The 27,690-nt window shown below is 22.3% G+C and overlaps 1 protein-coding gene across 3 annotated transcripts in view; it reads left to right on the top strand.

Annotated features, from left to right (window-relative positions):
* LOC122504292 overlaps positions 1-27,690 on the top strand; it is a 616,579-nt gene that overhangs the window by 56,692 nt on the left and 532,197 nt on the right. The window lies entirely within an intron of this gene.

Genomic DNA, 27,690 nt, shown 5'->3' with positions numbered 1-27,690 from the left:
GATAATTATTACATCGTAAAAAAATTCAAAAGTGATTTTACATAATAACGCATTAGGGCCCTCTATCCTAATTAATATCAAATATAATGATATTTAACATTAATTATATTTTTATGATTCTAATTCGTAAATTTTGATTATAAATTGCACTGTTTTTTTTACTGTTGGATTTAAAATTGCAAATATGGACAGACTTGTCTTAATTTTCGAGATATTATCTTTGACGTGAGTGAGGTTTGTTGTTGTTGGTCTCGTCTCATGTCTAGACAAGTTGCAGACCTCGAAGTAGATCGAAAACTGCCAGGGATGGGAAAGCTCACCCTCAATTCAACGCGGAATGTGGGTTAGGGCAAATTAACTTATAACTTTCTGCCGTGTCCCCTCGCATTTCGGTCAATTTAAACTTTTATTCGCATTATTATTTTAGATAGCATTTAACTTCTTTGTCTGATTCAATTTAATTTCATGTAATCAGTGAATCGGTTCCTTAAGTTTTATTATTATACTTCTCATTCTTTTCGTCTTGTAAACAGTTTGAAAATAATTTCTCATTTTCATAGAACAATCATTAGAATCAATATCATTAGAATTTTTAAATATTATTTCACAATATAAAACTAACTATCCTTGCCCCATCCTCCCCTACAATTGAAAAATTTCCAACGGTAATTGAAATTTGGTAAAATCTTTTAAAAATATTTTCGGTTTACCATTTCAATAGCCCAAAGATGGATTGAATTTAAGAATAAAAAAACAGTAAAGTTACAAAAAAAAAACAGTTAAGTTGCGTAGACGCTTCAAGAACTTTTCACAGTGTAATTTCCACTTTTTTTTTGCTGAATACTATTCGCTGTGGGATTCGTTACATTTTCTTTCATTTTTTTCCAACCCTTTCATCTATTAGCAGGTGAAATCCAAAACCTCTTGACTGACTCTGTTGGCTATAAAGTAAAACTAAAGGAGGAAAGTCGAGTCGACCCCTTTCATTCGAAACTTGGCATTATTCTAAGAATGCAATCACCTCTACTAATGGATACACTGTACTCAACAGCCGCAGTAGTTCTCATTTTAAAAAAAAATTTTAAATAATTACAAAATAGATCCATTATTTATTATCTGCACTCAAGTATAAATTGTTAATTTACAATTTTAAAAAAAGAAAGAAAAAAATTGTGTGCATTAGAGACGCACGTTTACTGTGACCTGATCATCGTGACTGCGGAATCAAGTAAGTCAATATTTATCCGACCATTAAACGGATAATACTTACCGAAGTCTAGAGGGGAAAAAAAGCACAACGTGTTTAAACACGTCTTGTCACTTTGTACTTTTTTTCAATTCTACAAAAGTCAACTTTTCACATTAACAATAGAATTTCTTTTTTCTATTATTAATAAAACTGGTATTTCCTTGTCAACATCGCTAACTATCATAAATTGCAATAAATACTTCCGTTACTTTTTTTTAAAATTAATTTATTTTCAAAACATTTTTTGAAAAATGTAAAATGTTTTAGAGAAATTAGAAATGATTGCAGAAATTCAATTATTTTCAAAAATAATAAAATTCTTCTCCAAAATTCAATTATTTTCAGAAATTTTTATAAAATTCTAGTCAAAATTTCAATTATTATCAAAAATTCTTTTCAATTCAATTATTTTCAATATCTACTATTTTAATAAAATTTTCCAAATAATTCAATTAAAAAAAAATTTAATTCGACTCAAACATTCAATTATTATCATAAAATAATAAAAATTTCACAGGAGATCAATTATTTACAAATTTTTTATAAATTTCTTCGCAATAATTCAATTATTTTCATAAATAATCAAATTTTTTACAAAGATTCAATTATTTTCAAGAAATCTGAAAAAATCGTCAACATTTCAATTATTTTTATAAATGTATAGCAAAATTCATCGACAAAATTCAATTATTTCATAAATAATAAAATTTTCACAAGAATTTAATTATTTTCAAACACAATTTTCATAAAATTTTTCGAAAAAAATCAATTATTTAAAATTATTTTTATAAAATTCTTCGCTAGAATTCAATTATTTAAAAAAAAAATTAATAAAGTTCTTCGTAAGAATTCAATTATTTTTGAAAATTTTAATAAAATTTTTTAAAGAATTCAATTATTTTTAAAAATTATAATAAAATTATTCATATCAATTCAATTATTTAAAAAAAAATTTGGATGAAATGCTCGTTAAAATTTCAATTATTTGAAAAAATTTTCCTCAATTTCAACAATTTTCAATATCAAAACTATTTTAAAAAAATTTTCTAAAAGAATTCAATTATTTAAAAAAATTTTAATAAAATGCTACTTAAACATTTAATTATCATAAAATAATAAAAATTTCACAGGAGTTTAATTATTTACAAATTTTTTATAAATTTCTTCGCGATAATTCAATTCTTTTCATTAATAAGCAAATTTTTTACAGAGATTCAATTATTTTCAAAAAATCTAAAAAAAATCGTCAACATTTCAATTATTTTTATAAATGAATGGAAAAATTCTTCGATAAAATCCAATTATATTCAGGAATTTTAATAAAATTCATTGCTAAATTCAATAATTTTTTTAAATAACAATATTCATCACAAGAATGCAATTATTTTTAAAATTAATAAAATTCTTTGGAGGAATTCAATTATTTTCAAAAAATCATTAGCATTTCAATTATCTTTATAAATGAGAACGAATAGCAAAATTCTTCGATAAAATTCAATTATTTATAGAAATTTTAATCAAATTTTTTGCAAAATTCAATGACTTTCATAAATAAAAATATTTATCACAAGAATATTCTATTATTTTTAAAAGTAATAAAATTCAATTACTTCTAACAATTTTAATAAAATTCATTTTTTATAATATTTCCCAAAATAATTAAATTATTTAAAAATAATTTTGTCAAAATTTTTCAATAATATTCAATTATTTTGCAAAATAATGAAAATTTCACCGGAATTCAATTTTTGCATAATTTTTCGAAAAAAATCAATTGTTTGAAACTTTTTTTATATTTTTCGCAATAATTCAGTTATTTTCAGGAATTTTAATAAAATTTATTGCAAAATTCATTGATCTTTGTAAATAACAATATTCATTACAAGAATTCAATTATTTTCAAAATTAATAAAATTTTTTGTATAAATTGAATTATTTTAAAAATTTTTTTAGAAAATCGTCAACATTTTAATTATTTTTATAAATGATTAGCAAAATTCTTCGACAAAATTAAATTATTTTCAGGAATCTTAATAAAATTCATTTATTTTAAAAATTTTAATAAAATTCATGTGAAAAATTTAATTATTTTCAAAAAGTTTTCTTAAAATCAATTATTTGCATAGGTATCTATTATTTTTATAATATTTCCCAAAAGAATTGAATTATTTAAAAACAATTTTTACAAAATTTTACACAAATATTCAATTATTTTCTAAAATAATAAAAATTTCACCAGAATTCAATTATTAAAAATATAGAATTTGCATAATTTTTATGGAAAAAAATCAATTATTTGAAACATTTTTATATTCTTCTCTATAATTCAATAATTATTGTCATAAATAATAAAACTCATTGCATAATTTCAATTATTTTTAGTACAATTTTAATCGTAAAATTTTCTAATAAAAATTAATTTAAAAACTAAATTTAGTTAAAGTTTTAGATAATAATTGAATTTTTGAGAAGTTACTAATAATTGAAATTTTTTGAAATAATTGAATTTTGAAAAGGTTTTGAAATAAAAATCTTTGAAAATCTGAATTTTCTATACTATTAATTAAAAAATCTATGCGAAACTAATTTTTTCAAAAAGCTAAATCGAAATTTTTTAAAAAACATGAAGAATTCAATTACTCCGAGTCGAAGACTCGGAGTGATTGATTTCTTCATGTTTTATAGTTTTGAAAAAATTTAATTTATGGTTTTAAGTAAAATGTTCTTTCATTTCACTCGGATTGGTATTATTTTTGTCATTAATAATTATTTAATTATTTTTTTTTATTATTTATTTTTTATTTATTTATTATTATTATTATTATTATTATTATTATTATTATTATTATTATTATTATTATTATTATTATCATTATTATTATTATTATTTTTTATTATTTTTTATTATTTTTTATTTTTTTTATTTATTTTTTATTTATTTTTTATTTATTTTTTTTTTCATTATTTTTGGTCCTTAAGTATAATATTATAATATTATAATTTTTTTTAAATAAAAAGCTACTTAAATTTAGGCCCTTTAAAGACTAAAGTAAACTTTTCTAATTGAAAAACAAAAAGTCAGTCACTAATTCAAATTAGTAAATATTTTTTAAATTTTTTACTAATTCAAAATTTAGAGATTGTGTTATTAATGAATATAGTGAAATTATTGCGTCTCGGTTAATATATGGCAAAAGGTAAATTGTTTTGGGTTAAATTGAGACTGCACCTCAATCTTGATAGAAATACGCGTGATTCCGCAGGACCATGTATAACAGGAGACGTTGCCATGTGCTTTATACTAACTATACTACACACTATAAATAAAACTAACTTCTCTACACCACTACCTTTGAGGTCGGAGGTGGCATGTCAAATTCCCCGCCTCGTGCTGCACCCCGTTTGTTTGAATTTATACCAGAAACTTCCTGCCTGTCAAATCCCGATGCTCAACACCACATTTATTTCAATCTCCACCAACTTTAATGGAAGCTTTTCAAATTTAAGTCTCGAAATGTCGTAAATTTTTCTCTTCCACAATGTTTTAAAAAACTAGAAAAAAGAAAAGAAGGAAAAAAGAATTTTTTTACCTAATAGACATCAAGTGAATCAAGTTTTTTAAAATTCGTCCGCCATATTTAATCCGCCATTTTGAATTTTTTGAGTCTGATTCCAAATTCGTAATCGGATCACAAATGCTAATTAAAATTGACTAATGCTTCTGGAATCAGACTTCAAAAATTCAAAATGTCGAATCAAATATGGCGGACTAGTTTTTGAAAAAGTGTTAATACTTTTTAAAAAGTTCCAAAGTCCGACATTTTGAATTTTTTTAATTTTGTAATCAGCGACAAAAGTGTCAATTTTAACGTAAATATAATTATGAAAAAAGAAATTGAATGTTACCGCGTAAAAAAGTTGAAAATTTTCAAAAGAAATTTTACGAAACTAAAAACAATAATATTTAACACAAGTCGCACACTTTATCATTGTACACACCGGATTTTGTAATATTTAAAATTTTAAAGCCCTACGTATATGTGGGTTCGTTAATTATTACTAAAAGCACTGCTCAACTATTTTTATGCAAAACATCTTGAAGCTAGAGACTCGAGGAAATGTGATATTAAAAGCTCGCATGTACTTTCTCTCTATCGCTGCGTGCAAATGCAATTTTAAACCAACCAAGAAAAATTGCTTGACGACAGTCTAAACTCAGAAAATCTCTATACTCCAACCTAATGAAATTAAACTAAAAATTTAAAAAATTTCCTTTTTCTATAATCAAATTTCTATATTCTAAAAAATGTATCACTAGTAATAATTTTTATTCCATTTCAATCTTTTTCAAATTAATCTTTTATTACACATTTATCGGTTTTATATACTCGGTTATTAAAAATGTATCAAACTTTAAAATTTTTACAGCGTAGAATTTTTTCAACCAACCATAAATTTGATTAAAAAGTTTATTTAATTATTACCCCCCTCTCTCCCTACCCCTCAGAAAAAGTAGATATAAATGTGAAAACCCTTTGTGAAAATTGAAATATTTCACAAAAAAAAAAAATGTTACCAGATTTATATGAATAAAGTTTAAATTCGAGAATAAATTTTCATTTTCATAAATATTTTCCTTTTATTTCTTTTGTTATTTTTTAATAATATTTATTTTTCATTTCTAACAAGTATGTGCCTTTTATTAATTTTCCAACGTACAAAAAGGGTAGAGTAAAAAATAGAAAGAAAAATTATTGCAAAAAAAAAGAAGAAGAAAGAAATGCTTTCTACAGCATTATTGGTTAGATTCTTTTGTAAAGACCTTTAAAAACATTGAAAGCTGACTAAGGTATCTCCTTCGAACTTGTCAATAATCGCAAAGAAATGCTTTTTAGACACTAAAGTCCGAAAGAGACTGCGAGCGTCATTTGAGATCCTTTGACATATCATTAATAGCAAAAGGACATTGAAGAGCTTCCCGATTACTTGACATTTTTCCAATTCCTACAGAGTTTGAAAATAAGGTATCGATAATTTTTATTTTAGCCATCTTTATCAATTTTTTTTTTATCGTTGCTAATTAATTTTGGAAATTTGAAATTTTAAATATTCTATGCATTTAGTATTTTTAATATTAATTTCTATGCATTCCCGATTATAAATATATTTACTAGAAATATTTGTTCTGTAAAAATATATTTACTAGGAATATATTAACTGTATAAACTATAAATATATTTACTAGGAATATATTTACTGTATAAATATATTTACTAGGAATACATTTACTCATTTACTGTATAAATATATTTACTAGGAATATATTTACTAGAAATAAATTTACTAGGATTATATTTATTAGAAATAAATTTACTACGAATATATTTACTAGGAATATATTTAGTAAGAATATATTTACTATAGAAATATATTTACTAAAAACATATTTACTAGAAATCTATATTAATAATCGTTGTATTCCGGTAATCAGATCGCAGTTTAAAGTAAATTGTTGTTTACATTTTTTGTTTCTTAACTTTTTTTTAATAATTTTTCTTATTTAATATTTCTAATATTAAAAATAGTGTATTTTGAAAATCATCGAGTTGTTGCAAAGAATTTTATCAAATGTTTGATAATAATAGAAATCTTTCAAAGAATTTTATTATTTAGGAAAATAATTCAATTTAAATTAAAACTTTTTTAAATAATTGAATTTTATGAACAATTTCTTTCAAGTTTTTTTTTTTAAATAATCGTGCTTGTTAAAAATTAAAATTAAACATTTAATTATTGGATTTTATGAAAATCTTAGAAAGTAATTGAATTCTTTTGAAAAATTTTATAACAAATTAAGAAAAAAATTTACATCTTTCCTGCAATTTTTTTTTTTTAAATAATTGAATGTTTGCAAAAAATTATTACTTATTCATAAATATATTTGAATTATTGTTGCAAAGGATTTATTAAAATTTAAGAAAATAATTGAATTTTTACGAAAAATATTATTAAAAATTAAAAAAAAATTAAATTCTTTCCTGACATTTTATTAAAAATAATTGAATTTTTGCAAAGAATTTACTATTAAAAAAAAAAATTGAATTGTTTCGAAGGATTTATTAAAATTTGAGAAAATAATGAAATTTTTGCAAAGATTTTACTATTTAAAAAAATAATTGAATTTTTTCGAAGGATTTATTAAAATTTGAGAAAATAATTGAATTTTTTCAAATATTTTACTATTAAAAAAAAATAATTGAATTGTTTCGAAGGATTTATTAAAATTTTAGAAAATAATTGAATTTTTGCAAAGATTTTACTATTAAAAAAAAAATAATTGAATTGTTTCGAAGGATTTATTAAAATTTTAGAAAATAATTGAATTTTTGCAAAGATTTTACTATTAAAAAAAAATAATTGAATTGTTTCCAAGGATTTATTAAAATTTGAGAAAATAATTGAATTTTTGCAAAGATTTTACTATTAAAAAAAAATAATTGAATTGTTTCCAAGGATTTATTAAAATTTGAGAAAATAATTGAATTTTTGCAAAGATTTTACTATTTAAAAAAATAATTAAAATTTTGAATTGAATTTTTTCGAAGGATTTATTAAAATTTGAGAAAATAATTGAATTTTTGCAAATATTTTACTATTAAAAAAATAATTGACTTTTGTCGAAAAATTTATTAAAACTTGAGAAAATAATTGAATTTTTGCAAAGATTTTACTATTCAAAAAAAATAATTGAATATTTTCGAAGGATTTATTAAAATTTGAGAAAATAATTGAATTTTTTCAAATATTTTACTATTAAAAAAAATAATTGAATTGTTTCGAAGGATTTATTAAAATTTGTGAAAATAATTGAATTTTTGCAAAGATTTTACTATTCAAAAAAAAATAATTCTAAGGATTTATTAAAATTTGAGAAAATAATTGAATTTTTGCAAAGATTTAATATTAAAAAAAAAAAATAATTGAATTGTTTCCAAGGATTTATTAAAATTTGAGAAAATAATTGAATTTTTGCAAAGATTTTACTATTTAAAAAAATAATTGAATTGTTTCGTGAAATTCGTGAGTTTAGGAATATTACAGTCGTTCAAAAAATGGGTGGCCACCTTGGTGCCTCTACTAAAACTAAGAAATTTTCATTAAATTCAATTAGTGACTTTTTAGTAATTCAAATTTACAAAGTAGTTTTTTTGACAAAATATACATTCCTACTCTGAATAGTATATTTACATTAAAAAACCCTTTTTACTTTGATTTCTTGAGATTTTTATTCCTGGTACGAAAAAAAAGGGATCTCTGAGTGCTTGAAAAGATAGTATGAAGGAAAAAAATAATACCTTGTCGTGGTACGCAGTTCTTCATTGCCCCCCTCCCCCCTCCTACCATCCACTATATATCCACGTGAAGCGGATTCGCTAAGGCGGAAGAAATCGCTTCTTATTGTTTTCGTTAGATTCCGCTCTCGCTTTTGCAGCGTTATACCTTATTTTTTTTTCTCTCTATTCTCGATTTTCGAGGAGAAATGAAGAAAATGAAGAGAAATAGGGAAGGAAACGAAGAAAGAGGTAACAAGCACTGAATAATAGAGAGTGACATATATGTTGAGGTAGAATTTGCTTTCAATTTAAAGGCTAACTTTCTTGGATGCTTTTTCTCGCTCTAAAGTATTAATTAACTTTTTCTTTTATTGCTTTTAAGCTCTTTCCTATATTTTTCTTCTTGTTACAGTATATTTTTTTTTCCTTAAGCTAAATGCAGAGAAAAATTTTATTCGAAAATAATATAATTACAGTTTTTCTGCTGATAGCAAATTGAGACAAAAAAACAATAAAAAAAAACGTATCAAAATTGTTGCAACAATTTCGATACATTTTTTTGTCTCAATTTGATAATCTGCAGAAAAACTGTTTTCTTAAAAGAATGAAATTTATGTATTTTCAATTTTGATCCAATTTTGATGAAAATGATACCAAAAATTGATAATTAATTATTTGATCTTGTAACGAATAAAATTTGTAAGTTGTAACAAATATTACTTTTGTAACAAAATTTATTTGAAAGAAAAGAAAATTTAAAGCAAAAAAAAGTTTAGTAGCCCTCTGAGTCAAGTATATAATTTTGAAAAAATCGTGAAAAATGTTGTTAAAGTAGAATAAGAGAAGATATCGTAAAAGTTGAGGAAAAAAGAGAAAATAATTTTCAAGAGAGAAGCTATTTAGGGGAAGTATTATAAAAATACAGAAAAGATTTAGCAGAAAGGGAGAAAAAAAAATTGAAACTGTTTTTTTTTTTATTGTTGTTGCATTTTGCCAGCAAATTATAAGTCAGACGGTTTTCATTGAGACGTCTTGTATATAAAGAACGATCTAAAATTCAGGGAATCACTCTTATCCCATTCCCTTTTTCTTTTACATTCTCTCATTCTTATTGCCTGAAGTTGCCCTTCGGCAGCAGAGAATCGAGAATTTCACTCTTCCACGGAAGGTTACTTTAGTCCAGAGAGTGTGGATACGTACGTTTTCTTCCTTTTTTTTTCTTCTCCTTCTCTCTTTTTTCTCTCTCGATTGCTTCTCTTGTTTGCCTGCGCGCGGAATGAATCTGGGAACCCGCGATCCTGCAAATAACCTTTGACTCCAATCGTCTTGACAAATAAATAAAAGCACGTATCGAGAACAAAACACATGATTTTTTTTTGTTCTTGAAATTTCCATGTTTATTGATTCGAATTCCTCTTTCTTTTTGATTCAATCAATTATTATAATTAGGTAAATAATAATAATTATTATCATCAGGGAAAAAAATTTGGATTTATTTTTTTTTTTTTACTGCTCAAAATGAGTACATGTCCCAAAAGAATTTAATAATTTAAAGAAAATGTTTATAAAATTCTTCGCAAACATTCAATTATTTTCATAAGTAAAAAAATTTTCACGCAAAAATTCAATTATTTCTATAGATTTTTATTAAATTCTTCGTAAGAATTCAATTATTTAAATAGATTTTTATAAATTTTTTCGCAAGAATTCAATTAATTAAAAAAAAATTAATAAACTTCCCAAAAATTCAATTATTTTTCAAAAATTTTAATAAAATTCTTCGCAAAAATTCCATTATTTTCATAAATAAAAAATTTTATTTCAGAAGGATTTCAATTACTTTTTGTAATTTTAATAGTAATCGTTGCAAGAATTCAATTATTTTTATAAATATTAAAACTCATCGCAGGATTTCAATAATTTCTAATACCATGTTAAATAAATTCCGCGAAAAATGCAAATATTCTTAAAAAATTTCAATAAAACTCTTCGAAAGAATTCAATTATTTGAAAAAATTTTAATGAAATTCTTCATAATTGAATTGTTTTCAAAATATTTTTAATAATGTTTTTTGAAAGAATTCAATCATTTTCATAAATAATGTACAATTTTCAAAGAAATTCAGTTATTTAAAACACAATTTTCATAAAATTCTTTGAGAAAAATAGTTTTTTTGAAAAAAATATTTTTTTAAAATTCTTCTCAAGAATGCAATTATTTTTAAAACTTTATTAAAGTTCGATGACAAAAATTCAATTATTTTCATAAATAATAAAACACATTTGCAGGATTTTAATTACTTTTTATATCATTTAATATGGATTTCTAGAAAAATTTTATTACTTTCAAAAGTTTTATTGAAATTCTTCAAAAGAAATCAATTATTTTCAAAAAAAATTTGAATAATCTTTCGCAAGAATTCAATTATTTTCACAAATAATGAAATTCTTTGCTTAAATGTAAATATTTTCAAATTTCAATATCTACTATTTTGATAAAATTTCTGAAAAGAATTCAATTAATTTAGAAAAAAATAAATGAAATTCATCGTAAATTGATTTTTATGTCAAATCAAATTTATGTAAATTGATTTTTATGTTAAATGAATTTTAAGGAAAAATAAAATTTGTATCACGTAAATTTTATGTTAAATGTCATTTATGTTAAACGAATTTAACGTTAAATGAATTTTGTGTCAAATGACATTTATGTAAATAGAAATTTATGTCGAGTGATTTTTATATTAAATGTTTTATGTCAAATAATATCTCGAGAATATTTATGTACCATCTTATTAAAAATCGAACTCTAACTTTACACCGAAAGATTAAAATTCTATTGTTTCAGTCTCGAAAAGTGTGAAAGCTTTTATTTCATCAGATGGATTAAAATTAAATTTAACTAAATTATAGATATGAATTTTTATTAAATTCTATTAATTTCTATTAGTTTCTATTAAATTCTATTAAATTCAATTAAATTCTATTAAATTCTATTAAATTCTATTACATTCTATTAAATTCTACTAAATTCTACTACATTGCATTAAATTGTATTAAATTCTATAAAATTCAATAAAATTGCATTAAATTCTATTCAATTGTATTAAATTCTATTTAATTGCATTAAATTCCACAAAATTGTATTAAATTTTAATAAATTGCATTTAATTCTATTAAATTCTATTTAATTCTATTAAACTTTATCAAATTGCATTAAATTGTATTAAATTCTGTAAAATTCTACAAAATTGTATTAAACTTTATTAAATTGCATTAAATTGCATTCAATTGCATTCAATTCTATAAAATTGTATTAAATTGCATTAAATTCTATTAAAGTCTTTTAAATTTCTATTAAATTGCATTAAATTCTATAAAATTGTATTAAATTCTATTAAATTCTATTAAATTCTATTAAATTCTATTAAATTTTATTAAATTCTACTACATTGCATTAAATTCTATTACATTCTATTAAATTCTATTAAATTTCTATTAAATTGCATTAAATTCTTTAAAATTGTATTAAATTTTATTAAATTACATAAATTCTATTAAATTCTATTAAATTCTACTACATTGCATTAAATTGTATTAAATTCAATAAAATTGCATTAAATTCTGTTACATTCTATTAAATTTTATTAAATTGCATTAATTTCTATTAAATTCTATTCAATTGCATTAAATTGTATTAAATTTTTTTAAATTCTACAAAATTCTATTTAATATTCTATTAAATTCATTTTAATTAAAATCTAGCTAGATTGAAACAACACCACTTCAATATTTCTATTGTAAAGTTGGAAGCCGATTTTTAAACCCTTATTTTGAAAAATGATTTGCTAAAATAAATGTTTTTGAAAGCTACTCTCCCAAAATGTGTTTAGGAGAATTAGCTTTATATTAAATGCAATATTAACATGAAAGTACCCTGGAATACATAATACATATATAGTATATATCTTCCATTGAAAATCACCTCGCATTCGCATTATTAAATATTACTGTTAAGCCACATCTCTAATGCATGTATTCATGTAGGAATTGCTAGTGGGAAAGTACAAAACCATTAGAGAATTGAAGCAAGCACGTGTAAAAGGAGTTTGGTTTGAATGAGAATTTGAGAGGAGAAAAAGGGTTCCGGGGGCAATAAGGGGGCATAAGGGGGTGGGGGGAGAGAAATGTTATCCCGGTTGCAGTAACACTGACGCCATATGGGCAAAGTCCTTATACATTTTGGCTTTCATGGAGAAGTTTTGTGTATACGTTTCCTGATGCGAAGTGGAGATCCTCGCGCTTATAAAACGGCCCAGAGAATATGAACGAGCATAAGAGAATGAGAGTTGAAATCATCTCTTCAACACCACAAAGCCTCGTTAATACAAGGATTACCCATTGTTACCGAAAATGTATATATATGCCGAGCCTCCTCTAGTATAACATAATCAAGTACGCACATCACGTGATACCAAAAACTTTCCTATTAACAAAACCACAATCTACCAATTTCATTTATTTTTATCTTTTCCACGCCTTTTGTTCTCTCAACATTCATTGTTACAATTTTTTCCCTCACTTGAATATATTCAATTTTCACAAATTTCACCATTTTTTTTTTTTTTGTTTCAACATAATTTTCAGCGTTGATGTTAAAATATAAAAAAAAATATAAAATCGTATAGTAATTATAAATACAAAACAAATATAAATAATGTAAATAATATAAAAATACCAAATACGAAAAGTGTTAAAATTGAAAATTAAAAAATAAATAAATTATATTTAATTTAAAATATTAAAGAAATCAAAAATAGAAAATATAAACATGAAATATAAATAATAAATATACATACAAGATAGAAAATACAACAATATACAAAATGTATAAAAAAACAGGAGAAATGAAGAACCTTATAAAAGTGTATAACAAAAAATATAAAAGAGTGGATAAAAAATACAAAACTAATAAAAATTGTAGAAATATGACAATATCTCGCCATGGAATAATTTCTCGTATTGTTAAATAGCCAGGGGGTAACTTTTTCGACATTCGCCACGAAATTTCGCGAGCCAGGCAAAAAAAAAATAAAAAAAAAACACAGGAAACCTAGTATTTAACGTTTTTGCAGCCTTAGGCTATCTGTCAACAGCTGGTGTGTGCAAACACCTCGCGGGACGTTGGTTATAGTTCTTTATATTCCATGTCATACACTCATATGAACCTTTTATAAAAAACAAACCATTGCCAAAGGTTCGTTTTCAAAGAAAGTGTACTTTTTTGATTACCAAAAAAAAAAAAACTAAAAAATATTGTTTACTGATAGATCCATACCCTATAAAATTCAAAAAAGAAACTAAATACTACTAAATTTGATAAAAATTTTTACAAAATCAGTGAAAAAACCCCCCTGGAATAATTTAATTAATATAATTAATTTCTGCTAAGAATTTTATTTCTTTTGAAAATAATTGAAATTTTGATATGTTATAACAATTTTTGAAAATAATTGAATTTGGAAGAAGGATTTTATTGTTTTTGAAAATAATTAAATTTCAGGGGAAAATTTTATTATTTATAAAGATAATTAAAATTTTGACCATAATTCTTTAAAATTTTTGAAAATAATTTAATTTCGAGGAAGAATTTTATTATTTTTAAAAATAATTGATATTTTGCCAAGAATTTATAAAAACTTTTGGAAATAATTGAATTTCAGAAAAGAATTTTATTAATCATAAAGATAATTTAAATTTTGACAAGAATTTAAAACAATTTTGAACGTAATTGAATTTCTGCGAATAATTTTATTACTTTTGAAAATAATTGAAATTTTTGACAAGAATTCTTTTAAGTTTATGAAAATAATTGAATTTCGCAGAAGAATTTTAATATTTTTAAAAATAATTCAAATTTTGACAAAAATTTTATCAAAAGTTTTGAAAATCATTGAATTTCTCCGAAGAATTTTATTTTTTTTTTTTGAAAATAATTGAAATTTTGATGTGTTATAACAATTTTTGAAAATAATTAAATTTGGAAGAAGGATTTTATTGTTATTGAAAATAATTGAATTTCAGGGGAAAATTTTATTATTTATAAAGATAATTGAAATTTTGACCTGAATTCTTTAAAATTTTTGAAAATAATTGAATTTCGAGGAAGAATTTTATTATTTTTAAAAAGTAATTGATATTTTGCCAAGAATTTATAAAAATTGTTGAAAATAATTGAATTGCAGGAAAGAATTTTATTAATCATAAAGATAATTTAAATTTTGACAAGAATTTTATTATAATTTTTGAAAATAGTTGAATTTTGAAGAAGGATTTTATTATTTTTAAAAATAATTGAATTTCAGGGGAAAATTTTATTATTTACAAAGATAATTGAAATTTTTACCAGAATTCTTTGAAATTTTCTAAAGTAATTGAATTTCGAAGAAGAATTTTATTATTTTTAAAAATAATTGATATTTCGTCAAGATTTCTTAAAAACTTTTTAATATAATTGAATTTTAGAAAAGAATTTTATTAATCATAAAGATAATTGAAATTTCGACAAGAATTTAAAAAATTTTTGAACGTAATTTAATTTCAGAGAAAAATTTTATTACTTTTGAAAATAATTGAAATTTAGACCAGAATTTCATTGAAATCTATGAAAATAATTGAATTTCTGCGAAGATTTTTATTATTTATAAAGATAATTGAAATTTAGACCAGAATTATTTAGAATTTTTGAAAGTAATTGAATTTCGAAGAAGAATTTTATTATTATTTTTAAAAATAATAGAAGTTTTGCCAAGAATTTATTAAAATTTTTGATATTAATTGAATTTTAAAAAAGAATTTTATTAATCATAAAGATAATTGAAATTTTGACAAGAATTTTTTAAATTTTTGAACGTAATTGAATTTCTGATAGGAATTTTATTCTTTATAGAGATCATTGAAATTTTTACAAGAGTTCTTTAAAATTTTTGAAAATAATTGAATTTCAGAGAAGAATTTTATTAAAATCTTTGAAAATAATTGAATTTCTGCAAAGAATTTTATTATTTATAAAGATAATTTAAATTTCTACCAGAATTCTTTAATGTTTTTGAAAATAATTGAAATTTTGACAAGAATTGCGAAGAAGGATTTTATTATTTTCGAAAATAATTGAATTTCAGAGAAAAATTTTATTAAATATTCGGGAATAATCATTTTGTTAAATTTATAATTAATTTTTTTAATTACTTCGAAATTAAACACACTATTTATCTGTACAGCAATGGTTAATTGGTTGATTTGGGGGGGGATTAGTTAATTAATTAATTAATTAATTTTAAATTGGTTGATTAGGGGGAAGAATTTATCCGAATTACTTTAGTTGATTCAAGCAAAATTTGCTTGATTCTAATAAATATTTGTTTAAATACAAAAAACATTTATTTCTTTTGCAGGTCAAAATGTACCAATATTAATATTATATAATAATATTAATATAATACCTAATATTAATATTATTAATATAATACCTAATATTGGTTAATATTGGTTAATATGTTTTCAAACAGCTTATTTATCCATAGTTTAATATTTTTAATAAGTATTAAAACGCCATAAAACATTGATTTTGCTTCCATCGTAACAATTTTAATTTTCCTTATGGAATATAAATGATAATATTAAAAGTCATTTTACGGATGAAATTTAACGTTTATTAACAAAATAGAGTGTTTCTACATATATACAAAGAGAGTGTTAATCCAATAAGCAGTGCGATGCGTGCCAAAGTGCTTGATAACATAAAAGAATATGGGTAATTTTCGATGAGCCGCACGTGTATATTAGAGAAACGATGTTTGCAACGTTCAAAAGACGCCGGGGACTTAATATGTTAACTGCTTTTTTTTTTTTTTTCTTTTTTTTTCTGTTGCAATTCAGGTAACACGAGCTCCTCTCCATTTTCTTTAGCCGGTAAAGATCGTTCATGAATATTCGAAAAATCTTTCTTTCTTTCTTTTCTTTTCTTTTTCCACCGAACATCAGGAATCGGGTGTCGGACGCGATAGGCTAACGAGTATTCTGCAAAATGCATAAATAAATTACTCGATATCTTGGTTGAAGTCAATGCTGGTCGGGTCTTGGGTGGTCCATCCGCAGCTGCATCACCGCGAAGAACTGATACACGAGAAATCAATGTTCCCCCTCAGGTAACCGTGACATTTATTTTTATGGCGTGTTGCACCTGATAAAGTCAACGATAAAAAGTTAAACTGTTGTAATTTGTACAAAAGTGGTTATTTTTTTAACGATTCTTATATTTTTCTCCCGCATACTGTATATTCGGGATTCCGTAATATTAAATTTTTAGATTTTATAAGAAAATTATGAATTTTTGGTATCTTTTTTCAGACACCAAAATAGAATTTTTTTTTTCATAAACTTTGAAACTACCATGAATTCTAATACAAAATCTTCAAAAACTTTTCTATTTCTAACAAGAATGAATTTTTTAATATTATTTAATTATTTAAAAAGTTTTTTTTCTATCTTGATAAATAACAAAATTCTTCGACAAAATTCAATTATTTTTAGGAATTTAAATGAAATTCTTTACAAAATTCAATTATTTTCATTAATCACAATATTCATCACAAGAAATCAATTATTTTCAAAATTAATAAAATTCTTCGAAGAAATTCAATTATTTTTAAAAATTTTAACAAATATCTCGTCAAGAATTCAATTATCTTTACAAATAGCAAAATTTTTCGCCAAAAATACAATTATAATAAAAAATTTTCCACTATTCAATAATTTTCAATAAAATAATGAATTTCAATAAACTTTTCTAAAGAATTTAATTATTTAAACACAATTTAAAAAAAGATTCAATTAATTAATTAAATTAATTAAATTATTTTAAAAAAGTAATGAAATTATTTACAGGAATACAATTATTTTTAATTATATTTAATGAATTTGTATATCTACTTTTTTAATAAAATTTTCCTAAAGTATTCAATTATTTTAAAAAATTTCTAATAAAATTCTTCGCAGAAATTAAATTATTTTAAAAAATTTAGAAATATTCTGGTTAAAAATTCAATTATTTTATAATTAATAAAATTCTTTTTCAAAATTCAATTATATTCATAATTTTTAATAAAATTCTCGTCAAAATTTCAATTATTTTCAAAAGTAATAAAATTCTTCGCAGAAATTCAATTAATTTAAAAAATTTAAAAGAATACTGGTCAAAATTTCAATTATCTTTGTAAATAATAAAAATCTTCGCAGAAATTCAATTACGTTCAAAAATTTAATAAAATTCTTGTCAAAATTTCAATTATTTTCAAAAGTAATAAAATTCTTCGCAGAAATTCAATTACGTTCAAAAATTTTAAAAATTCTTGTCGAAATTTCAATTATCTTTATGATTAATAAAATTCTTTTCTAAAATTCAATTACTTTCAAAAATTTTAATGAATTCTTGGCAAAACTTCAATTATTTTTGAAAATAATAAAATTCTTCTTCAAAATTCAATTACTTTCAAAAATTTTAAAGAATTCTGGTTGAAATTTCAATTATCTTTATGATGAATAATATTCTTTTCTGAAATTCAATTATTTTCGAAAATTTAAAAGAATTCTGGTCTAAATTTCAATTATCTTTATAAGTAATAAAAATCTTCACAGAAATTCAATTATTTTTTTTATCGATTTTAATGAAATTCTTGTCAAAATTTCAATTATTTTCAAAAGTAATAAAATTCTTCGCTGAAATTCAATTACGTTCAAAAATTTTAAAAATTCTTGTCGAAATTTCAATTATCTTTATGATTAATAAAATTCTTTTCTAAAATTCAATTATTTTCAAAAATTTTAATAAATTCTTGGCAAAACTTCAATTATTTTTGAAAATAATAAAATTCTTTTTCGAAATTCAATTACTTTCAAAATTTTTAAAAGAATTCTGGTCTAAATTTCAATTCTCTTTATAAATAATAAAATTCCTCGCATGAATTCAATTATTTACATAAATCATCATTGAAATTTTTCTCAGGAATTCAATTATTTTAAAAAATGTTAATAAAATTCTGCAAAAAGTTTTCAATTATTTTTAATTATTTTTTTTTTTGGAAAAGTTGAATTGAATTTTTTTGTTGAAATTATTTCAAGTTTTTATTTTCTAATATATATTTAACTGACGAGTTTACAAATAATTGGAATTTCGTAAAATGTAATTAATTAACTCGTTAATGAATTAATTAATTTAATTGAAATATATTAAATTCTTAAAGAACTTTTTCAAGAATTTAAAAAAATAATTGATTTAAAGAAGAATTTTAGTTAAAAATTCTAAAAAAATAGTAATTGAATTGAAATGATGGAAATAATTTTGATGAAGTTAAAGTAAAAGTATTCTTTTATAATAAGAAATTTTATCACACGATCATTTTTAATTATTATAAAACAAGAGAGCTATTATTCCGAGTCGAAGTCGTTATTGATATTTTCGAATAATTTTTCAATTAAAGAAATTATTAAATTTGTATTTGAGAATTTTTTTTTGAGTATTTAATCATTGTTAGAGTAAATCAGAATATTTCATCAGAGTCAGGGAAAAGGGCAAAATTTTTTCTGTAAATCAGGGAAATATTTATTTGGCAAAGTTAAATTTTTGTGGCAACTCTGTAATAGAAGTAAATTAACGAATTTTTAATTTTTAATAATCGTTCGCATTAAAATGCTTTCGAATTAATTTAAACCGTTATTTTAACAGAAGCAGAAGAAGATGAAGAATATTCGAAAAATGTAATAAAGAAAAAGATTTCTTTGATTTGTAAAGAAAGAAAGAAAGAGAGAGAGAGAGGGACAGGTAATAAAAGCTAATGAGGACTTTTTGCTTGCAATAAAAAATATTGAATGTGAAAGGTAAAAGTAACTTTAAATCATAAGAGACATAGGTCATAACGTGTCTTGTGTTATTTGGCGAGATGCAAATGCATTTGCAGCATGCAGACGAAATGGCAACGACCTGATGGCAAAAGTAAGGACATTGTGTCACGTATGGTGAATATTTATGGAATGACGCGCCGTTGTAATCATTATTGAAGACGAGAACAACTAACGAAGGAAAAAAAATCATAACCGCGACACTCTTAGTCATCAATATTTCATTTCGCTCATCGGTAGTATGATGAGCAAAGTCATTCTCATTTTATATTTTGATATGAGAGAACTTTAAGGAGGCACTGCTACCATTTTTCTCACACCCCCCCTTTAGCTCCACAGTGCCATTAAATAGTTGTTCCATATTGATGATATAAATTAAAATAGCGGAATTCAAATAGGAAAAACACTCGTGTATTTTTTTTTCTTTTTTGCAGAAAAGTTGATCAGTAGGGGATAAGAATGATTGACTCGTAATATTTTTTTTTACCTTTTAATATCGAATTTCCAATCTTTTAAACGAGAAGGAATTTTAATCTGTTGAGTGCTGATATCACTGCTTTTTTTATCATTACATTTAAAAACGACGAACATGGCAACAGTAAAAATATGTCTTATTTTGTTTTTTTCTATTTTTCATACTATTTTTATTTATTTACTACTTTCGTTTATTTCTTTTTTATTTAACATCTTTTTTCTAAGGATATCGAATTGAGACAAAAAAAAAAACGTTTTAAAAAGTTGCTTCGCAACGGTCTCAATTAAGAATCCGAAGTGAGATTTAAAAAACTTTAAAAAAATCAAAATAACAGATCTATTATGGCGGACAATTTAAAAAAAATCTATCAAATTCAAAATTACATTTTGACTACAAAAATTAAAATACTTCAAATGATTTAAATGTAACGAATTTTTGAAATTTAACTACCTATTTCTAAAAATCCCAAAAGTAATTCTTTTAAAATTCAATCAATTTTTTCTAATGAAATTCTAATAAAATTATCCAAAACTTTAGTCATTTTATTTTATTCAATTCTAAACCTAAAAAATTATTTTTAAAAATAATTGATATTTTGCCAAGAATTTATAAAAACTTTTTAAAATAATTGAATTTCAGAAATGAATTCTATTAATCATAAAAATAATTGAAATTTTGATAAGAATTATTAAAATTATTAAACGTAATTGAATTTCTGAGAAGAATTTTATTACTTTTGAAAATAATTGAAATTTTGACAAGAATTTTATTATAATTTTTGAAAATAATTGAATTTCGAAGAAATATTTTATAATTTTTTTAAATAATTGAATTTCTGTGAAGATTTTTATTACTTATAAAAGATAATTGAAATTTTGACCAATATTCTTTTAAATTTTTGTAAATAATTGAATTTCGAAGAAGAATTTTTTTAAAAATAATTGATATTTTTCTAAGAATTTTATTTAAATTTTTTAAAAGAATTGAATTTCTGCAAAGATTTTTATTATTTATAAAAATAATTGAAATTTTGACCAATATTCTTTTAAATTTTTGAAATAATTGAATTTCTAAGAATAATTTTTTGATATTTAAAAATAATTGATATTTTGCCAAGAATTTTATTATAATTTTTGAAAATAATTGAATTTCGAAGAAGGATTTTATAATTTTTTAAAATAATTGAATTTCTAAGAAGAATTTCATTACTTTTGAAAATAATTGAAATTTTGACAAGAATTTTATTATAATTTTTGAAAATAATTGAATTTCGAAATTTTTTGGAAAATAATTGATTTCTTTCAAAAAAGTTTTATTAAAATTATATTGAAAACAATTGAATTATTATAAAGAATTTCATTTCGATTTTTTAAAATAATTGAATTCTTTTAAAGAATTTTATAAAAATCTATTTAATTTTAAATAATTGATTTTTTTCGAAAAGTATTAGAAAAATTCTGTTTTAAATAATTTAATTCGAGTGAAAATTTTTTTATTTATCGAAATAATTAAATGTTTACGAAAAATTTTATAAACATTTTTTTTTAAATTATTCAATTCTTTTGGAAAATTTTTTATTAAAATAGTAGATATTAAAAATCATTGAATTAAGAAAAATTTGGGAAAATAATTGAATCTTTTTAAAGAATTTGATACAAATTTTTTGTATTATTTTGATCTAATTATTTATAAATTTGATTCTTTCGAAAAAATTGTTCTTTTAAATTCAAATAGTGGATGAATTCAACAAAACAAAATGTTTTTGATGAAAGTTGACGTTTTTCTGGATAATTTTCAATAGGATTAGAATTTATGAAAAAAGTACAAAAGTCTAGTTAAGTGAAAGGAGACTAGTTATAATTATTACTGGCGAGAAATTGTCAGAAGATTTCTGTTACATCTCCAAAAAGATTTCGTGGAATTTGAAACAGATTTAAGACCCTCTAAAGCGGGACAGGGTTAAAAATAAAGAGAGGGGTCAAAAAGTCAGAATTCAGTGGCTGAAAACTTTTATTGCATCATAAAATTTAAAAATAAATTCAGTGACATTGTAGGGTTTCGATAATGTTTCGCGTTAATAATTATGATTTTTAAATTAAATAGTTTAAAAAAATTTTTAAAAGATTTTGGTACTTCAATATATTTTTAATATTTTAATTAAATTCGTTTAATACCTAGTATTTAATATATTTAATTATTTATTATAATTAATTGAAATTAATAACTTTAATAAATTTGATAGATTTTTGTTAATTTGATTTTAATTAATTGAAATTAATTAACGTTCTAAATATTTGAATTGTACGGAAAAAAACAAATGTAAAGTAACGTTTACTTACTGACCAAAATAAAATTTAAATTGTCTGTTTCTGCGCATTTCTGACACAATTTTTACTATTTTCGGAGTAAAATTTACTATGTTCGAAAGTAAATTTTACTATTTCCAAAAAGAGAATTTTAGTAAAATTAGTAAAATTGACTTTGAATCGAACATAGTAAATTTTACTCCGAAAATAGTAAAAATTGGCAGAAATGCACAGAAATTTTAAACAGTTCAGGTTTTACTTTGTAAATAGTAAAATTTACTTTATATTTTTTTTCGTGTGGAAATAAAATTTGAAGCGTCCGTTAGTTTTAATTACGGAAGTGATGCGATCGTTTTCAAGTGAAAAATTCTCCATCTTCAGTCATATAAATATAAATGTATACACTATATAAAACATATGTGAGAAAATGATGTACGCTTCTCTCCTCGATTTTTCTTCGTTTTAATGTCTGAACTGTGTGGTGTAGCCAGAAACGATGTCTTGGGAAATCAGCGAGCGAATATGGTAAAATATCAGGATTTAATATTAAAAAGTGGCCTCAAAATATAAAGAACTGGATATATAGAGGTGTTATCAAATGTTTACAAGTTTACATGCAAAAATAAGTTGTCGAGTTGATTTGTCAGAGTGGCATGAAAACTAAATAGATCCCTATTTGTTCCATCACTTTTTTTTTACCCCCCCTTTTCTGTAAATAAATCTATTTTTTCTTTTTATTTTTTTTATTTTTTCTTAATAATCAAGCAGAACGAATTGTTTACCGTTTGTAGTTGATTCTTTGTGCAGATTGAGATCAAAGAAGAATAATGCATTTATTGTCTCTCATTTCCATTATTATTCCGCTTTGACGGCTTGCTTATTAATTCGTAGCCTAGTTCTTGAAAAATAAACTTGATTGCAAACTGAATTTAAGGATTCTGAAGAAATAAAGAGAAGGATTTTTTTTCTTCGTAGAAAAGAAGAAAAGATTTTTTTTTTCCTACAAGTCCTTTAAAAAAAAAAAAAATTAAATTATTTTACAAAAATTTTAATAAAATCCTTCGCAAGAATGAATTCCTCGAAAAATGAAATTATTTTCAAAAATTTGTTGCAAGAATTCAATTACATTTCACAAATAATGAAATTCTTGGCTGAAATTCAAATATTTTTAAAATCTGCTACTTTAATCAAATTTTTCAAAAGAATTCAATTACTTTAAAAAATGTAATAAAAATTCGATGCAATAATTCAATTACATTCATAAATAATAAAATTCCTCACAGTATTTCAATTATTTAAAAGAAATGTAATGAAATTCGTTTCAAGAATTCAATTATTTTCATAAATAATAATAATACACTACACAGGGTTAAAAAAATTATTTAAAAAAATTTAATAAAAATTCGTCGCAAGAATTCAATTATTTTCCTAAATAATAAAATTCTTCACAGGATTTCAATTATTTTTAATACAAGTTTAAATATAAAAATAAATAATGTATTGAATAATTTAATTTTGTCAGAATTGAATTCTTATAAAGAATTTTCTCACCAAATTTTAAAATAATTGAATTCTACGAAAAATTTTTAAAAAATGTTTAAGAATACATAATTACATTTTTCCTGAAATTCGATTTTACTTATAAAAATAATTGAATTCTTGCGAAGAAATTTATAAAAAATTTTTAAATAATTGATTTTTTTGAAAAGTTTTATGCAAATTCGATGTTAAATATTTGAATTCTTCTGAAAATTTTATTATTTATGAAAATAATTGAATGTTTGAGAAGAATTATATGGAAATTTTTTTTAATAATTGAATTGTTATAAAAAATTTTATTAAAATTTTTGAAAATAATTGAATTTCTGCAAAGATTTTTAATATTTATATAAAGATAATAGAAACTTTGACCAGAATTCTTAAAAGTTTTTGAAAATAATTGAATTTTCGAAGAAACATTTTTTTATTTTTAAAAATAATTGAAATTCTTCTAAGAATTTTATTTAAATTTTTGAAAAGAATTGAATTTCTGCGAAGATTTTTAGTATTTATAAAAATAATTGAAATTTTGACCAATATTCTTTTAAATTTTTGAAAATAATTGAATTTCGAAGAAGAATTTTTTGACATTTAAAAATAATTGATATTTCGCCAAGAATTTTATTAAAATTTTTGAAAATAATTGAATTTCAAAGAAGAATTTTTTTATTTTTCAAAAAAAATTGAAATTTTTCTAAGAATTTTATTTAAATTTTTGAAAAGAATTGAATTTCTGCGAAGATTTTTAGTATTTATAAAAATAATTGAAATTTTGACCAATATTCTTTTAAATTTTTGAAAATAATTGAATTTCGAAGAAGAATTTTTTTTTTTTTTTTTTTAAATAATTGATATTTTGCCAAGAATTTTATTAAAATTTTTGAAAATAATTGATTTTCTGTGAAGATTTTTAGTATTTATAAAAATAATTGAAATTTTTCTATGAATTTTATTAAAATTTTTGAAAATAATTGAATTTCTGCAAAGATTTTTATTATTTATAAAAATAATTGAAATCTTGACGAATATTCTTTTAAATTTTTGAAATAATTGAATTTCGAAGAATAATTTTTTGATATTTAAAAATAATTGATATTTTGCCAAGAATTTTATTAAAATTTTTGAAAATAATTGAATTTCAAAGAAGAATTTTTTTATTTTTAAAAATAATTGAAATTTTTCTAAGAATTTTATTAAAATTTTTGAAAATAATTGAATTTTTGCGAAGAGTTTTATTATTTTTAATAATAATTGAAATTTAGAAGAAGAGTTTTATTTTTTTTTTTGAAAATAATTGAAATTTCGAATTCAATTAAAATTTTATTACAAATAATTATTTATGAAAATAATTAAATTCCTAAAGAGAATTTTATAATTTTCCAAAATAATTGAATTCTTGTGAAGAAATTTATAAAATTTTTTTTAAAAAATTGAATTTCACTGATAACTTTTATTATTTGTGAAAATAATTGAAATTTTTACGAGAATTTAAAGAATATTTGCCAATAATTGACTTATTGAATAATTGAATATTTTTCAAAATTGATTTCTCATAAAGAATTGTGTCAACAAATTTTTAAATAATTCAATTATTTCAAAGAATTTTAATAAAATTTTGCAAAAATACTTATATTTTTTGCGAGGAATTCGATTTTAAACTGGAAGATGAATTAAAAAAATGAAATGAAATCCCTGCTTTCATCAGTTAATTTCAAGGTTCAAAGCTACTGAAAGGTTAACATACCTTTAATACTGTAAATATTTTTCATATATATTTCTGTATAAAATATGTGAAGTGTTTTGTTAATGAATAGAGAAGAAGGAAATTTACGTTTGTTGGAAAAATTAACTTGTTCAGAAATCGGTTTCGCAGAATAAATCGTGAAAAAAGAGATGTGAAAAAAATCAGAAGAAGTTGAACGTACTCGTGTAGAAGAAGACTCTTGAAGTAGTTGCGTCGTGTCTCAACAGGGTGCTCTAAAAGTCCGCTCTTAAAAAATGAGGGTTGAAAACTAGAGCTGAGTAGCACATATAAGCAGAAGGATTCCTGTGTGCTTGATATTTAGCGCCGGTGCGTTATCATAACGCCAGATCGTGACACAGGTTGTTCGTGCGTGCGCACTAATACGAGACTCTATCATCTTCAGTCTTTCAGTCTTACAAACAACGCTTCGATTCACCCTATTCATTTTCGGCAGTTCTTCGCCTTTTTCTATTCTCGTTGTCTGATGATTGCTTTCTTTCACTTTGATCTTCCTAATCATCATCAGGAAGAACAAAAACCGTGGTCCAGGTTTAAATTTTTCCTCTTTCTTTCTTTTTTTTATTTCTCACCACGTCTCTTATAATTTCCTTCTTGTATGACTGATTCAAAAAAGAAAAATCGACAAGAGAGTCTTCTCACTTCTTTTTTTGTGATTCTTTCTCTTAAACTAAAAACAATTTTTCTCCTTTGTGCAACTTTTTTCCTATTTTTTTTTGTACTTAAATTTTTTTCCAATTTAAAATTCTTGCCTCGGTGATATATTCATATCATGTCATTATTTTGATGATAGTCTTCCGAGAAAACAAATCACTCATTCCGGTAAAAGTATTTTCGAAAAATACTAAATTTTATCAAAATACTTTTGTTTCTCGGTTATCAGGGTTGCCACAGGTCGCAGGGAAAACAGGTAATGTAGGGAAAAGTCAGAAAGTTTTATTAAATTACTGGAAAAAATTGACTTTTCGAAAAGTTACAAATAATTGGAGAAATTCAATTATTTACAAAACTAATAAAATTCTTTGCAGAAATCCAATTATTTTCAAAAGTAATAAAATTCTACGCAGAAATTCAATTATGTTCAAAAAAAAAAAAACTGTAGTCAAATTTCAATTATCTTTAAAATTAATAAAATTCCTCTCCAAAATTCAATTATTTTCAAAAAATTTAATACTCAATTGTCCTATAAGAGTGGAAAATAATAATTTAAAAAAATATAAAATGTTAAAATAGTAAAATAATTTTTCAAAAAAAGGAAAAAATTGATTTTCAGAAAGTTTTCTGTAGGTCAGAAAAGAATTACACCGATACTTGAATATTGCCGCCGTCGCGTCGTCGTCGTCGTCGTGAAGCAATTAATTAGCTTGCTTGTTTAATTTTTTTCATTGTTTCTTTACATTTGATTAAGAAAAAAGTGGAGGGGAGTTAACCCACTCGGTTGGAATGAAAGTTTAAAACTTGTTCTCTGGTGGAAAAAGTCTCGTGTGTAGGCGATTCTCCATTCTCGTTTTCATTTTCAGGCAAAACCCTTTTTTTTCTTTTTACTCAACATTCCAATAATCTTTCCTGAAACGTGCCGACGGTGTGAGCTTGCGAGAAAATCGACCGAACTGGGCTTTACTGTTCGATATATACCAACGTCGTTGGTTTGAACGACGTTAATTAACTTCCTAAACGCCTCATTCAACAACGAGTTAAACGCTCCTGATGTCATAAAGGGGTTGCGTTATTTTTTCCCTTTAGCCGTTTTACCCTTCAACTTTATTTACAACAAAGATACTTTACAACAATTCATATTATTTATATAAAGTTTAATCTAAAATGCGTGGTATTTAATTAAGTAACTAAAAAAGTTCGAATATTGAACTATAACTAAAAACTTGTTATTAAACGAAACTTCTTCAAAATTATTTTCATTATTTAAATTTAATTATTATTTTTAAGAATTTTTCACTAAAATTCTTCTTTAAATCAATTAATTTTCAAACAAGTTCATCGACAATTTTCAAAATCCATTTGTTTACAATATTCAATTTTACGATATTTCAATTCTCGTAAATTCTTCAATT

The sequence above is a fragment of the Leptopilina heterotoma genome, unplaced genomic scaffold (genome assembly GCF_015476425.1).
Source record: "Leptopilina heterotoma isolate Lh14 unplaced genomic scaffold, ASM1547642v1 Lhet_287, whole genome shotgun sequence".
In the NCBI taxonomy this organism is placed as follows: Eukaryota; Metazoa; Arthropoda; class Insecta; order Hymenoptera; family Figitidae; genus Leptopilina; species Leptopilina heterotoma.
The sequence above is the reverse complement of the archived record's forward strand: the minus strand, read 5'-3'. Positions and strand labels throughout refer to the sequence as shown.